Here is a 15,271-nt window from a genome sequence, read left to right on the forward strand (position 1 = left end):
AAAAAAACATGCTGGACCTGTTATTACAATGTGATGAAAGGACAAGCGAATTTTTTCTTAGTCATTCTTTTTTTTTCAGTCTAATTAAGTTGTGAGATCACAAAATACAACAAAGATGTTCAAATGTGTGTGAAATCTTATGGGACTTAACTGCTAAGGTCATCAGTCCCTAAGCTTACACACTACTTGTTGTGTCGGTATCTGGGCCGACACCGTGAAGTTGAGATGGCTGAAAAGGCAAGCTAGACTAACGCAGACGGGCGTGAAGTACTGGAACAGGATACGTAATTAATGTTAGGAAGAAAAGTACGGAGCAGGTTTAATACTTAACTTTACTCAATCATAGTGGTACATCGATCTTGACGATACACAGGAGACTTTAAGTACAATCACTGTATGGCTAATGGCGCCTTGCTAGTTCGTAGCCATTAACTTAGCTGATGGCTATTCTGTCTCTCGGCTAATGAGAGAGAAAGGCTTCGTACATCTGGTCGGTAGCTAGGTTCTCGTACAACTGGGCGGTAGCTAGGTTCTCGTACAACTGGGGCGAGTGCTCTCTCGTATCACGAGACCTGCCTTGGTGGTGGCGCTAGGTCTGCGATTACACAGTGGCGACACGCGGGTCCGACATGTACTAAATGGACCGCGGCCGATTTAAGCTACCACCTAGCAAGTGTGGTGTCTGGCGGTGACACCACACTACTTAACCTAAATAATCCTAAGGACAAATACACACACCCATGCCCGAGGGAGGACTCGAACCTCCGCCGGGACGAGCTGCACAGTCCATGATTGCAGCGCCTAAGACCGCCCGGCTAATCCCGCGCGGCCAAAATACAACAATAACTTTAATGTTCAACAAAAAAATTTCTCAGTTACCCTCTACATTATGTAAATGTTATAAAAACGTAAATTTTAAATATCGCTGCTCCCGGTTGTTAAGTGATGGCCGTACGTACCATATCGATTGCCGTGGTTATTTCACGCAGTGTTGCTTGGCTGTTAGTACTGACAAGTCTACGCAAATGCCGCTGCTTTGTTAAGTGAAGTCCATCGGCACTGCGTTGTCCGTGGTGAGAGGGATTGCCTGAAATCTGGTTTTCTCTGCACACTCTAGAGTGAAAACGAGTGTCAAAGTTATTGTGAAATTTGTCCATGCACCTATAAAGCAATTAAACGTTTGTGACTGGAATAAAAAAAGTTTTAGCCTACTGGGCAATATTTGAGTAAATTCCTGGGTCTGTCATGTGTGCATAGTGCAACCAGACAATTTAGCTGTTGCAAAAGCCCCAAAGAGGTGAAAACTTCACTTACCTGCGTTCAGTCCCGTGAGTCGCTAGTTGGCCGTGGTTTGGTGTGCAGAAGAAGGTCGACGTTGAGTTGATTAAGCAGGAATCCCACCAAACAGACGACGAACGCAGTAGCAAACGTACTGTACCCTGGCGCCAGCTGAGAGCCCTAGCAGCGCACGTACCCGGTGACAGTCACGGCGGCGCGAGAGGTACTTGCTTGTCGCTGAAAGACGTTCAAACGGCAGGATCAGAGTTGATACGAAAATAAGTCTACGAAGGACGCTTATTATGTCTGTTGTGATCCTTAGTGACGACAGAGACTGATTCAACGCCCATCGCAGTACGTAATAAAAAAGAAACTAACGAATTCCGCTACAGAATAAAACAAAAGTTTGTTATTTAAAATGCCAACGACCTTCCCGCAGTGGTAACACCGATTCCCGTCAAATCACCGAAGTTCAGCGCTGTTGGACTGAGCTAGCACTTGGATGGTAACCATCCGGTCTGTCTAGCAAGTGGGGTGCACTCAACCCTTGTGCGGCATACTGGGGAGCTACTTGATTGAGACTTAGCGGCTCCTGTCTCGCAAACTAACATACGGCCGGGAGAACGGTGTGCTGACGATATGCAGTGGCGCCTATGGGCTGAGGGTGACACGGCGGCCAAACGGAACCGTTGGACCTTCCAAGGCCTGTTCGGATAGAGTTCAGTTTTTATATAAAATAAACTCTAAAACGATGTCTCCATATCAATTATAATAACACGTGGATCTCCTAATTCAGTGTATATTTCTTACATCATCTATGATTGACCTGTAAGTAAGAAACTGATTTATTATAATAATAAAATTTATCTGATCACAACTATTATTATTTCTGCAACGGCATGTCTGTTTCCACCACACAATCGTTCCATGACGCCTGAGCGAGTGATCACCCAGCTGATTCGTGATGCCCCATGCCACTCCAACTCAGCGCTACTCATCACCTGCTTCCTGCACTATTGATTGCCGCCATCCCACAACTACTGACGCCACCTGTCGCCTGTCCGATGGCCCAATTGTCGAATACTGAAAATGAGTTAAGTAAATTATTTCAATTCTCAACCAAATTATTTCAACTTCTTTGTAAATGAACAGTAACGCCAATATTTAACGTTTCCAAATGAAAATCGAGCCGTTGTTTACCAGAATCAGTTACAGAAACGCTACACTCGAAGTGAAAAATAATGAAACTCATGATCTATAAAACACACACTTTATCCATGACAATTAAGTAAATCTGTTTGATTTCAAAAACATGAGAAGAAGAAAGAATTACACTACTTATGAATGCGAGTGAATTGTGACAGTAGTAATAAAAAGTAATGAACTCCCCTACGTGAGTGTAAGTGTAGAGTGATGATTCGTTGAACGGCGTCGTCAAGTCGACTACAAAAGTTTTGTCACCGTCATTCAAGGATATTGTGTAACAGAACATCATGAAAGAGAATCCACAGCGTTCCTAGATATCAAATGATGTGATAAATAGTAATCTCTACGTAAACTTTTCGTTATGTTTTTAGTTTAAGACTTTTTCTGTGCTAGCTCAGCTTTCTTATACCACTTACTTCTTGTCTCCTCTCCTGTCTGCACGGAAAGCAGAAGAAGGTATTGTTAATCACTCTAAAACTTAGATTAATTACATATGATTCAAATTAGCGTTACTTTTGTTCAGTACTGGTAACATTTCCTATCCTAAGATTATTTTAATTTTTTTTTCCAAGATTGTAGCGGTGAGTGCCAAATGAAATTAGTTTTGCTAATAGAGTGGTGCTACTGAAGCTAAAAAGAAAAAAGGAATTATAATATTATCATATGCCATCAGTGAATCTTTTATCTTAATGTATGGTAAAAACTTAAAGTAAAGTCGTATGGCATGAATGGCTCCCAGACCGCAAAAGGCAGGTTCAGCTTCGTAATAGGAAATGTTTTCCCTAGTCTACGCGCCCGAAGACACCATTCCGTCACGAAATATGAGCTGTGTATGTAAGTGTATCTGCTAAAGTCTTGGTGACTATAATGATTTGTGTGGTGTGTGTGTGTGTGTGTGTGTGTGTGTGTGTGTGTGTGTGTGTGTGCGTGTGTGTGTGTGTGTGTGTGTGTGTGTAATATAGTGTGATGTTCGTGTTGGATGATGATGAAAGAAAGGAGAGGGTGAAACACGCCACCGGCCGTCACATCGTCTGCTCCTCTCGAATAGTACCAAGCTTTAATAATTCAAAAGGTATCTCGGGAAAAAAAGGCAACACAAAATAAAGAAAGGGGACAGTCGAGTTTAACGTCCCCTAACCACGCGAAGGGGTCTGTGTTCGATTCCCGGCCTGGTCGGAGATTTTTCTCTGCTCGGAGACTGGGTGTAGTGTTGTCCTTCCATTTTTACTGTCGTAACTCACATTAATATTCAGGTGACTGGATGGGATAGCCCCGAAAGCCAAGAAAGTGAAAAAGAAGGAAAGTGTCGCATGCCCTCACTTTGTGACACATTGGGGAAAGGTATGGAATTAATCCAAGATAATGGCGCCAGAACTGGTTAATATAGACCTTAGGCTAGCGCCTCTCCTGCCCTTGCCTGCCAAGTACTGGTAGTGAAAATTTCATCCATCAGCAGGATTCGAACAAGCTTACCCCACTGTAGAGCAGGCATGCGTTAGTCACCTCGGCTACGGCATCGGGCTTATGTGTGCTTGGACATTTAATCTCAGCAGGACAGTTTAAGGAGGTGTGGGTGAAACGTAGCAATTATCATGATACAGGCATTTGTGGTTGCTGATGATATTTATTCTTTCACAAAAAAGGTGTTTGCCACTTATGAGTTTGTCACGATACACGAATTTATGTTTGTTGGCTGACAGTTTTTACAGTACATGAATTTTTCTGATTAATCATCAGAATTCTTCTACTGAAACGTGGAAACGAGACGTCAGTCTTCCTCACATGTGTTGTTCCTGAAACAACAGGGAAATAACAAATTAATTAAGCTGAGGATGTGCCTCACTAAATATGGGGAGTGCAAACGGAAGTAGAGAGCTTTAAATCTATAATTTTCTGCTGAATGGTCAATCAAACAATAAATTGTAGACTCAAGCAGAAGAGAGAGAGAAAGGAAAAGAGATGAAGAATAAAAGAGAGAAAGTGAGAAAGAAGCAGAGAAGTTTCTATGAGCACAGATGAAAGTCAGTTCTTCCTTATTGAAAAACCATTTATTACATCGGAAAATAATACAATCTGTCCCGTGAGGAATGCTTTCCCCATTGCACAGCTCGTCCATCCATTCAAGTTAGTGAGTGGTCTCGCTTTGTGCTGCCCTGCCGGGCAACACACTCTAGGAGACACGTTTTACTCTTATACACTCCGACGGAACTACGAAGCACCACTCAAATATCTGTGGAACCTTGTGGATATGTTTAGTATGTGACCAACATTATTTGATCGAATTTTCATTCCATTCACAACAGATGTCAATCAACGACGTTAGTATGAACTCTGGTCTCGACGGACTGGGATCGTGTTCTTTGTGGCTAGGCACATAACAGCCAGCCGTTCTTGAGGATTTTATTATAGTGCCTGAAACATATTCTATGTCAGTTGGCGTTAGTTACATTGCATAAAAACACATAATTGAACGAGGCCCGATCAGTCAGGGTTCTTAAGTTTCAAACGGCACAAGCTAAAAGGCAATCCAAATTCAAGTGGCCTTTCGTTATTTAATAATTACGAGACAATGAGACCTCAATATTCGCCACAATTCCCAGCAGTGTCACCTAAAGGGATCATTTATGATTCTAGGTTCCAATTGGCACTAGCCGCTCTATGGGAATAACCACATAGCCATAGAATAATTCAAATCAGCAAAGGGTGTAACCGTCTACGCATGAGTACACAACGCTCAAAATACTAAAATTTTAATCGGTGTGTACCCGCTTTGATATACTTAATTCGATTTTCTTACTTGAACTGACAGTAGCCACTAAAATTGCACACAATGTACAATACAAAATAAATTTATCAATGGTTCAAAGATGGCGCAAACATAGAAAACATGTCGTTTAAGTCGGTGCTTAGCCGACTTTGAACTCATAATTTGAGTCGGCACTAACCGTTTAAATTTTCGAACTATTCGAGCAGCTTATAAAAACATATTACATTATAAATTTAACTCGGCGCTTAGCTGTCTTTAATTTCTACAATCAAATTACCGCTTCAAATCGGCACTAGCCGTATTAATATGAGGAATAGATCAATTTTTTTTAAAAATCCATCCCTTGGCCAGATATAACACCAAAAAACTTTTTAAAACAACTTCACGGCTCTAGCCGCCACTAAAGTAAGCAGGTTAACAATTTTTCTGAGCAATTACAGGTACTTGGAAGTTCCAGTTCAAAGCTCTAATGAAGTTAATCGTCTAGCAGGATGTCCTCAAATAAAGGCCTGGATCGACACAATACATGGAAACAAACTTGCATTAACTGGTAATTTAAGTCCAGCCAGTAGCATGAAATAATTTGGAGCTACATGCTTGATACTTAATCCAACATATGGCTACGACTTGTGAATTCATAAGCTCTTGTATCCTACATCATAACATGTGAAAGGTTTTGAAAGTATTCAGTGATAACAATTTAAACACAGAAGTGTGATTTGAGGCTAGACATAGACCATTTTACTGCCATATATTACTCTAAATCAACGTATATGGCAGCAATAGTGCTAGAATATGTTAAAAGTGGCCGTAAGAATAATATAAACAGAGAATATTTCAAGTAGGCGGCTCTCACATGTCAACCAATACCACACATGTGCAAAATATTCCTTGCTAAATTAGATTACCGAACTATATGAGCCACAACTGTTTGAATTGAAAAGTATCAGGAACAAGAACCAATCGGCTACTACCACAGCCACACAACAGACAGTTTAAAGGGCCTGCAGGCACTCTGAGTTTCAGATGTTTTCAAATACAAAATAACTTTGAATACTAGTACATAGGAAATGACTTCTCAGTACAAAACAGTTTAACCCTGATGTGCAACACCTGTTAATTTTAGTCACAGTACTTTACACTTGCTCACTGAGGCCGTGTCCTACGTGAGCGACAGAAGCGACCGACAGCGAGCGACTTCTGGATACGCGACACTCAGCGACAAGCAGCAGCGTCGGGCGAAAAGCTCGGGTGTCCTGAGTGAGAGCGACCACGGCACGCTACAAGATGGCTGCTTAGAGCCAACTGCCTGTTTCTATAAAACAGTGCCCCTAAACTGTAGCATAGTGTAGCTGGAGAGTAAGGCTACAAAGTTACGCTTTCACCTCGTCGTCGGAGTTGAATCGCTTTCGGGCCAAATGTTCTTTTAAACTAGGGAATAGGGGAGCCAATTCAGGACTATAGGGTGGGTGGGTGATTTGTTCCACTGAAACTGTTGCAGGAGAGCAACGGTTTACGAGCGATGTGTGGGCGAGCGTTGTCATGGAGAATGTGTATGCCCTTGCTCAACATTCCTCTTTTCCGGTTCTCAGTTGCCCGTTTGAGTTTTTTCAGAAACTCACAGTACCTGTCAGCGTCAATTGTGGTCCCAGCGATTCAGCTCCGACGACGAGGTGAAGGAAGATTGCCAGGTATGACGTTAACAACTTCCCAGTAGTAAGATTTTAATGTGATATATATATATATATATAAATAAAAAAACTCTTTTAAATAGCTGGCAAATTTTCTCTATGTAAAGGATATTGCAAGGTATGACATTAACAACTTCAGAATGTCCCCCCCAGGGGGTCCACAACTCTTTTGCGGATACGTGCGTAGCAAGAACGGGACCCCGAGCTAATGTGGCCCTCCTTCCTTTCCGGGCTGCATATCTTCCTTTTCCGCATCCCCCATCTTCTTCTCCCCCCCCCCCCTTTCCTCTGTCTCTTTCCTTCCATTACCCCCACTCTGGGAGTGTGTTTTGTGCCTACGTCTGGAGACGGACGCTCGAAAATGTAACACATTCTTGGCTTTCTCTGCTTGCAAGTCTTTGTCCTTCCTTTGTCCTTCTTGTTTTCCTTATATCTTCTCTTTACCCTTTTCTCCGCTGCAGCGTTTCAGACCTCTCTTCTTTCTTTTCCCTTTCTCTTTCTTCCTCCCTGTGCGTGTCTGAAGGCCAACCCACGCACTTCCATGCGTAGCCGGTGACGGGGTAACGCGTAATTCCCCGCCCCGGGTAGACAGGTAGGACACGTACGTACCCCCTGGTAACGGCCAGGCCCAGGGAGGGGTGATTACCCGAGCTGATACCTTCCGAAAGTGCCGATTGGACCCTCCGTCCGTTTGTCGGGAGGTGTGACCTGAGGTGTGAACAATCACCTAAGGTGGGAGTGCCCTCAGAGAGGGCCCCCACAAGGGAGGAGCGCGCCATTGGAGACGCCGGTAATCATGGGGGATACTACTGCAATGGTTTCCTCATCTACTACTATGTCTGCTCACAAGCGTAAGTTCAATGAGTCTCAGCCACAGACAGTTCTTCCATCGTTGTCACAGTTCCTTGTTGCTTCTCGGTATGACGAGGGTCACGACTTCTCCACGGTCAACCCTTTCATTATTCAGAAAGGTGTTGACGCAATTGCAGGTCCTGTAAAGTCTTGTTCCAGATTACGAAATGGCATCTTGTTGTTAGAAACAGTCAGTGCCCTCCAGGCACATATATTGCTGCGTACTTCACTGCTACACTCCTTCCCTGTCCGGGTGGAAGCGCACCGCTCTTTAAATTCCTCACGTGGGGTCGTTTATACACGCTCCCTCGACGTATTGTCCGACGAGTAAATTCAATACTACCTGTCTGACCAGGGCATAACGGCTGTTCATCGAGTCATGAAAAGGGTTGACACGAACATCGTTCCAACCCGTACTGTCTTCTTGACATTTGACAGAGTTCAACTCCCATCGAACATAAAAGCGGGCTATGAGATAATTTCCGTTCGCTCTTACATCCCTAACCCTACGCATTGCTATCGGTGTCAGCGGTTCATTCATACCAGCCAGTCCTCTTCCAGTCCGGCCAAATGTGTTATGTGTGGCAAGGATGCCCATTAGTGTGCTTCTCCACCTCCATCCCCTCGTTGCATCAACTGTATGGGTGACCACGCTGCTTCCTCAGAGAGTGCCCCATTTTTAAAGACGAAAAGGTCATTTAGGAAATCAGAGTGAAGGAAAAGGTGTCGACCTTTGGTGCTCGAAAATTATTCGCCAGTCGAAAGCCCACTGTGCCTCAGACAGGTAAATACAGCACTGTCCTTGCCTCTCCTTGACCAACAAAGGAGGCGGCCACGCAGGCTTGTGATTTCACCTTTAGTGCCACGGTCGTCAGATCGGCCAGCGCAAAGATCGCCCGTTCAACCTCCCCACCATCACCTGCTCACTCTATGGCTCACCCTTCATTGGGTTCTGCTAAATCTCGAGCCCAAAAGTCAGACACCCGGACTTCCAAAAAAGAGCATACTCGTGAAGATTTTTTACGTACCCCAACATCACAATCATCGGTTCCTCCTTCATCTAAAGATCCTGTTTCCAAGAAGGCTAATAAAAAACCCAGTTCCTCTCCTTCTCCGCCACGGCGTGTCTCATCTACAGCACCACCTGTCGGTAGGCGCCCTCACCTGTCTCCTGTGTCGCCGAGGCGCACTGCTGGCGGCCGATCAACCGGCCGATCGCTGGTGGCAGGAGCTGCTCCTAAACAACCTATGGATCAGGATCTACTGCCTTCGGCTGAATGCCGTTCCACGCTGTCGGTCGCAAGCTCTGAGCATTTGAGGGCAACCTTGGTCACATTCTTCCATTTTCTGTCCACCCTATGTCCATTATCCATCGGAATATCAGCGGCATTCGAGCCAATCGGGATGAATTGTCGATCCTCTTACGATCCTACTCGCTGGTCATCTTCTGTCTTCAGGAAACATAGCTGTGTCCCCAAAAACGCTTTGTTTTCCCCCATTTTTAGTCAGTCCGATTTGATCTCCCCTCTGTTGCAGGCACTCCAGCACATGGAGGACTCATGATTCTTCTCCATGATACTCTCCATTATCAACCAATCCCCTTAAACACTTCCTTCCAAGCTGTCGCTGTCCGTCTGTCCCTTTCTGGATACACCTTGTCTCTTTGTACTGTATACATTCCATCGTCCACACCAATGGCACGAGCTGATCTCCTTCATCTTCTTGGTCAGCTTCCACCCCCCTATTTGCTGGTTGGGGACTTCAATGCCCACCACCCGCTTTGGGGATCTCCACATCCTTGTCTGCATGGCTCACTATTGATAGACGTCTTCCACCAAGCGGATCTTGTTTGCCTCAACACTGGGGACCCTACATTTTTGTCTGCCTCCAGGACAAATTACTCTCATTCGGACGTTTCGGTCGGTACTGTTCCGCTAGCTCGGCGCTTCGAATGATTCGCCCTTGCTGATACACACTTGAGTGACCACTTTCCATGTGTCCTTCGATTGCAGCCACAACTGCCATATATGCGCCCTCGACACTGGAAGTTTGCCCAAGCCGATTGGACACTTTTTTCGTCTCTAGCAATATTCGATTACCACCACTTTCCTAGCGTCGACGATGAGGTCACTTATCTTACAGACGTTATTCTTACAGCTGCGCAACGTTCAATACCTCGCACCTCCGAATTGCCCCGGCGCCCCCCCCCCCCCCCCCAGTTCCTTGGTGGAACGAGGCATGCTGTGACGCAATATGTGAGCGGCCACGTGCTCTTCGCGTTTTCAGACACCATCCTACTTTGGCCAACTATAAGCAGTTCCGTGCGCGATGCCGTCGCGTCTTCCGCGATAGCAAGAAGGCAAGCTGGGACTTATTTTCTAGCTCATTTAACACCTTCACTCCCTCTTCGGAAGTTTGGAGTCGGATTCGACGGTTATCTGGCGCGCCTAGTTTCTCCCCGGTCTCTGAGCTCACTGTCGCGCATGATACATTAGTGGACCCCGTCGCAATTTCTAACTCATTGGGTCAACACTTTGCTGAGATTTTGAGCTCTTCAAATTACCCGCCAGCGTTTCTCCCGAAGAAACGCGCAGCGGAAATGCATCCTCTTGCCTTCTCCTCTCAAAATCGAGAAAGCTACAACACTGTTTTCTCCATGCGGGACCTCCAACATGCACTCTTTTCTTCCCGCTCTTCCGCCCCAGGACCGGATGGTATCCACATCCAAACGTTGCTGCATTTACCATACCATAGTCTGCGTTACCTTCTTCGACTTTATAATCGAATTTGGACCGGCAGTACTTTTCCCAGACGATGGCAGGAAGCTATCGTAGTTCCTGTTCCGAAACCTGGAAAGGACAAACATCTCCCCTCTAGTTATCGCCCCATTTCTCTCACGAGTAGTGTATGTAAGGTTTTGGAGCGTATGGTGAATTGCCGTTTAGCTTGGTGGCTGGAGTCCCGCAGTCTTTTAGCACCTGGCCAATGCAGTTTCCGAAAGCATCGTTCTGCAGTTGACCATCATGTTGCTCTCTCCACTTATACCATGAACAATTTTCTCTGGAAACGCCAAACAGTAGCGATATTTTTTGATCTGGAGAGAGCATATGATACCTGTTTGAGAACAGGCATCCTCCGCACACTGTTCTCTTGGGGCTTTAGAGGTCGGCTGCCCCTTTTTTTCACGAATTTATGGCAGAGCGCACATTTAGAGTGTGGGTGAACACTACTCTCTCCTGTACTTTCTCCCAAGAAAACGGTGTACCCCACGGCTCCATGCTAAGTGTTGTACTGTTTGTCATGGCCATAAATCCCATTATGGATTGTCCCCTTCCTGACGTCTCGGGCTCCCTCTCTGTGAACGACTTTGCGATCTACTACAGCCCTCAACGGACCAGCCTTCTTGAACGACGTCTTCAAGGATGTCTCGATCGCCTCCACTCTTGGAGCATCGAAACCGGCTTCCGCTTTTCTCCCAGTAAGACCGTTTGTGTTAATTTTTGGCGTCGTACGGAGTTTCTTTCACCTTCCTTACATCTAGGACCTGTCAACCTTAAGTTTTCGGACGTCGCTAAATTCTTGGGTCTTATGTTTGACAGAAAACTGTGCTGGTCCTCCCACGTTTCCTATCTTTCGGCTCGCTGTCTGCGATCCCTCAACAGCCTCCGTGTCCTGAATGGTACCTCCTGGGGAGCGGACCGAGTGGTCCTTCTCCGCCTCTATCGCGCCTTAGTGCGCTCGAAATTGGACTATGGAAGCATAGTTCACTCCTCTGTTCGGCCGTCTAGACTCTATCCACCACTGTGGATTACGTTTAGTGTCTGGAGCTTTTTATACCAGCCCTGTCGAAAGCCTTTATGCTGAGACTGCTGAGCCTCCGCTGTCCAATCGGCGAGCTGTCTTTCTAAGTCGTTATGCTAGCCATCTGTCTTCCATGCCTGCTAATCTGGCCCATGACATTTTTTTCGACGCCTCCTTGGATTTAGGGTATGCAGGCCGCCCTTGCTCCCTACTACCACCGGGAGTCCGCTTCTGTCAACTGCTCCATTCTCTTTCCTAAAACTTTCTTGACAACTTGAGGTACAGCACCGCCTTGGCTCCATCCCCAGACCTACCTGCTCCGTGACCTTTGTCAGTTTCCCAAGGATGGTACCCCTTCACTTGTTTATCATCGGGCATTTGCTGCTCTAAGTGCACAAATGAAGGAAGCCACTTTTATTTTCACTGATGGCACAAAAACATCATTTGGTGTTGGGAGTGCCTATATTGTTGGCGACACCCCAAATCACTTTCGGCTTCCCGAGCAGTGTTTGGTTTATACTGCGGAGCTTTACGCTGTTCTCCAGGGTGTCCACTACATCCGCCGCCATCAGCGGATACAATACGTTATCTGTTCAGATTCTCTCAGCTCTCTCGTCAGTCTCCAAGCTCTCTACCCTGTCCACCCTCTGGTCCACCGGATTCAGGACTGCCTCCACTTGGGGGGCGTCTCTGTGGCGTTCCTCTGGATCCCAGGACACGTTGGTATCTGTGGAAATGAGGTGGCCGATATAGCTGCCAAGGCTGCAGTCTCTCTTCTTCAGCCAGCTATTCGCATGATTCCCTTCGCCAATCTACGGAGTGTTTTATGTCGTCGTGTCAACACTTCCCAATAATAAATTGCTGGACGTGAAAGCTCTTCCCTGTGCTTGGACCTCTTCCTCCCGAACGCGTCGTCGGGAGGAGGTAATTTTAACTAGACTCCGTATAGGGCACTGTCTCTTTATCCATCGACATCTTTTAAGTGGCGATCCTCCCCCACTCTCTCCCCACTGCTCTCAGCTGTGGACGGTAAGACACCTTTTACTTGAGTGCCCCTATTTTACTCCGTTACGCGCCCGTCTACAGCTGTCGCCTGATATGTCTTCCATTTTAGCAGATGACACATGCTCAGCCGATCGCGTTCTCGAGTTTATTAGTGCCAGTGAGATGACGTCAGTCATTTGAAGCTCTTTTTGGGGACAACCAACCCGCCTCTACAGTGGTTTTTTAAGCTTTCCTTCTGTTTTTAGTTTCTCCAATTGTTTGAGTTATGTTCCCATTGCTACTGGTTTCCAGTTTTGTTTCTTTTAGCTTTCCCTAAGTCACAGACCAAGCGCTAATGACCGTAGCAGTTATGCGCCCTAAAACCAGAAAAAAACTTCAGAATGACGCCGGCCGCGGTGGTCTAGCGGTTCAGGCGCTCAGTCCGGAACCGCGCGACTGCTACGGTCGCAGGTTCGAATCCTGCCTCGGGCATGGATGTGTGTGATGTCCTTAGGTTAGTTAGGTTTAAGTAGTTCTAAGTTCTAGGGGACTGATGACCAGAGATGTTAAGTCCCATAGTGCTCAGAGCCATTTTTTTTCAGAATGACAAGATTTTAAACTTGTTATATCTATAACAGAACAATTCCTAAAAAAAAAACAAAAAACAAAAGAAAAACACCTTTAAGTAGCTAGTTTGTACTAAAGCTAAAATAATTGTCTCTCAACAGTTAAATAACTTATATTACACATGCCAGTTGTTACAAGATAAATGTGAATAAGCCAGCACGCAAACCCTCAGACTAAAGGCAGTTTCCAAAAAAATTTTCCTTAGCTCGGTGAGTGAGTGACACGTCTAAAGGGGCCCGAATCACAATAGGCGGAATAGTTACTGGTGGTCTACAGGGCCACAGCAGATCGGTCCCTAAAACTTCCATTACAAGCCACCACCTCCCTGGGTTACCCAAAACCAGAAGATGTAACAAGGGCAGCGCCTACACAGACACCGAAGCACAGCGACATGCGACACTCACCCTAAATCACCCAATCAAGGTGTGAATGAAACGGTGCGACCAAGAAGCAATTACCACATTCCCGCGGACAGGCAAACGAAAACTGTGGTGTGAAGACCCCAACAAAAACACTAATGGAGAAACTCATACACTTCACTAGAACTTGAAAAACAAAACAGTATTCAACGTCTCACACTCCAACACAGCGCCGTGAACACGTCGCACTTCCAAATGCTTGTCAGAGCCAACCGCTGCCAGTGATTTCAACGGTCGATAGGAAGACATACGGTCCCACGCGCTGATTTCTGCACTACGGCTTCTAACCTTCATAAGCCACGTACATGCGGGTAAGGCAGACTTAGCCCCTGACAGCCAAGAGGTCGGGGAAGCACGTGGCGTGCAGTGACGACCACCAACAACAGGGCCCCGCTCGCGGCACCACCTCTCTCGATAACCGCGCAGTACGTACTCCCCGATCGTCACACGCGACCGTACACTTGCTCCACCTCCCGCCAGAGACCGGTAGCGATCCCAACAGCGCGCCAAACCGAAAGCGCCACCGCAAACACTAGACGCGAAGTGAAAGCACTCCGCCTGGCGCGCTTTGCGAAGAGCCGGACACAACTACGACTCAGACGTCCGGCGCAATTGCCGCTCACAGAAGCCGCGGAGGCACCGCAAGGAAACGCCATTGCCAGCCACGCGGGAGCGGTAAACGCGCGACGCTGCCGGTGCTCACGAGGCGGCCACAGCGGAAGCGGCTGCACCGTTAGCCGCCGCCACGGAAAGCCCGCCGGCTGCCCCCGCCCCTGCTCTGGCCACGGCCGGCGCAGGGAGCGTGGGAGAGGAACGCCAGCTGAGCTCCGACTCAGACGGCGAAAGTACAGTGGAGAGTGAGGCAGCCATGGCCCCCGCCCTAGAGCCCTACAGCCCAGGCCGGGCCCAGCGCCGACGCCGCTACCCCGATGCGTGAGCTTACCATCAAGAAGAAGTCACGAAACTGACACGTATTCTGAAAGCGTCCCGGCTTCGCGAAAAACTAAAAAGTGCTGAAGCAAGCGACGAAGCCTCAGTCGAGAAAAAGATGAAGGAAGACAAGATGGACGTATCTGAAGCAGAGGAGTCAGACACGACATCTGCCAGCACCAACCCCCAAAGCAGAGGACGTCGTCCTCAGGCCAGAACGGCCACAGCACGCCACAGATCCGCCTCCACAAACCGCCCAAATGTAACTGGGCTCAGTATACAACGTAATTATGTGCAATGTGAACCGGATCACCGCCGCACTAACGTTAGACGTCCTTCCCGACTTCCTGCAGCACAAAGCCGCAGGAGGTGGTCACGGTGGCAATAGAACAGGTACGGGGATATTACGTCATCTGCAAAATCGACGTAGAAACTCGCTGCGGAACTGCTACCTTCGTCAGACACGGCTTCAAAACTGCCGACGTGAAACTGATGTCCGACGGACGCGGACTAGCGGTGAAGGTAGAAGACACTCTATTTGTAAATATCTACGCTCCGTCGGGATCTGAAAACAAGCGTGCCAGAAGCAAGTTCTTCAACGAGGACATCTGCGAGCTGCTACTCCACAAGAACGTCGTGCTGGCAGTTGACTTCAACTTTGGAATTGCACCCGAAGACCAGATCCCGGTACCTAACTTGTGCGCCGAACTGCAAGA

The 15,271-nt window shown here is 47.0% G+C and overlaps 1 protein-coding gene across 2 annotated transcripts in view; it reads right to left on the reverse strand.

The window, feature by feature from the left end:
• Positions 1–15,271, reverse strand: part of LOC124711885 — an 88,843-nt gene that overhangs the window by 12,292 nt on the left and 61,280 nt on the right. Inside the window, exon 2 of one of the 2 annotated variants that reach the window (XM_047242127.1) lies at positions 4,104–4,277. The exons of the other annotated variant lie outside the window; for it this stretch is intronic. The gene's annotated coding sequence lies outside the window, so the exon portion shown is untranslated. Of the gene's footprint in view, positions 1–4,103; positions 4,278–15,271 lie in introns of those variants that run through there. 2 annotated transcript variants of the gene reach the window in all.

Source organism: Schistocerca piceifrons, chromosome 8 (assembly GCF_021461385.2).
Source record: "Schistocerca piceifrons isolate TAMUIC-IGC-003096 chromosome 8, iqSchPice1.1, whole genome shotgun sequence".
NCBI lineage: Eukaryota > Metazoa > Arthropoda > Insecta > Orthoptera > Acrididae > Schistocerca > Schistocerca piceifrons.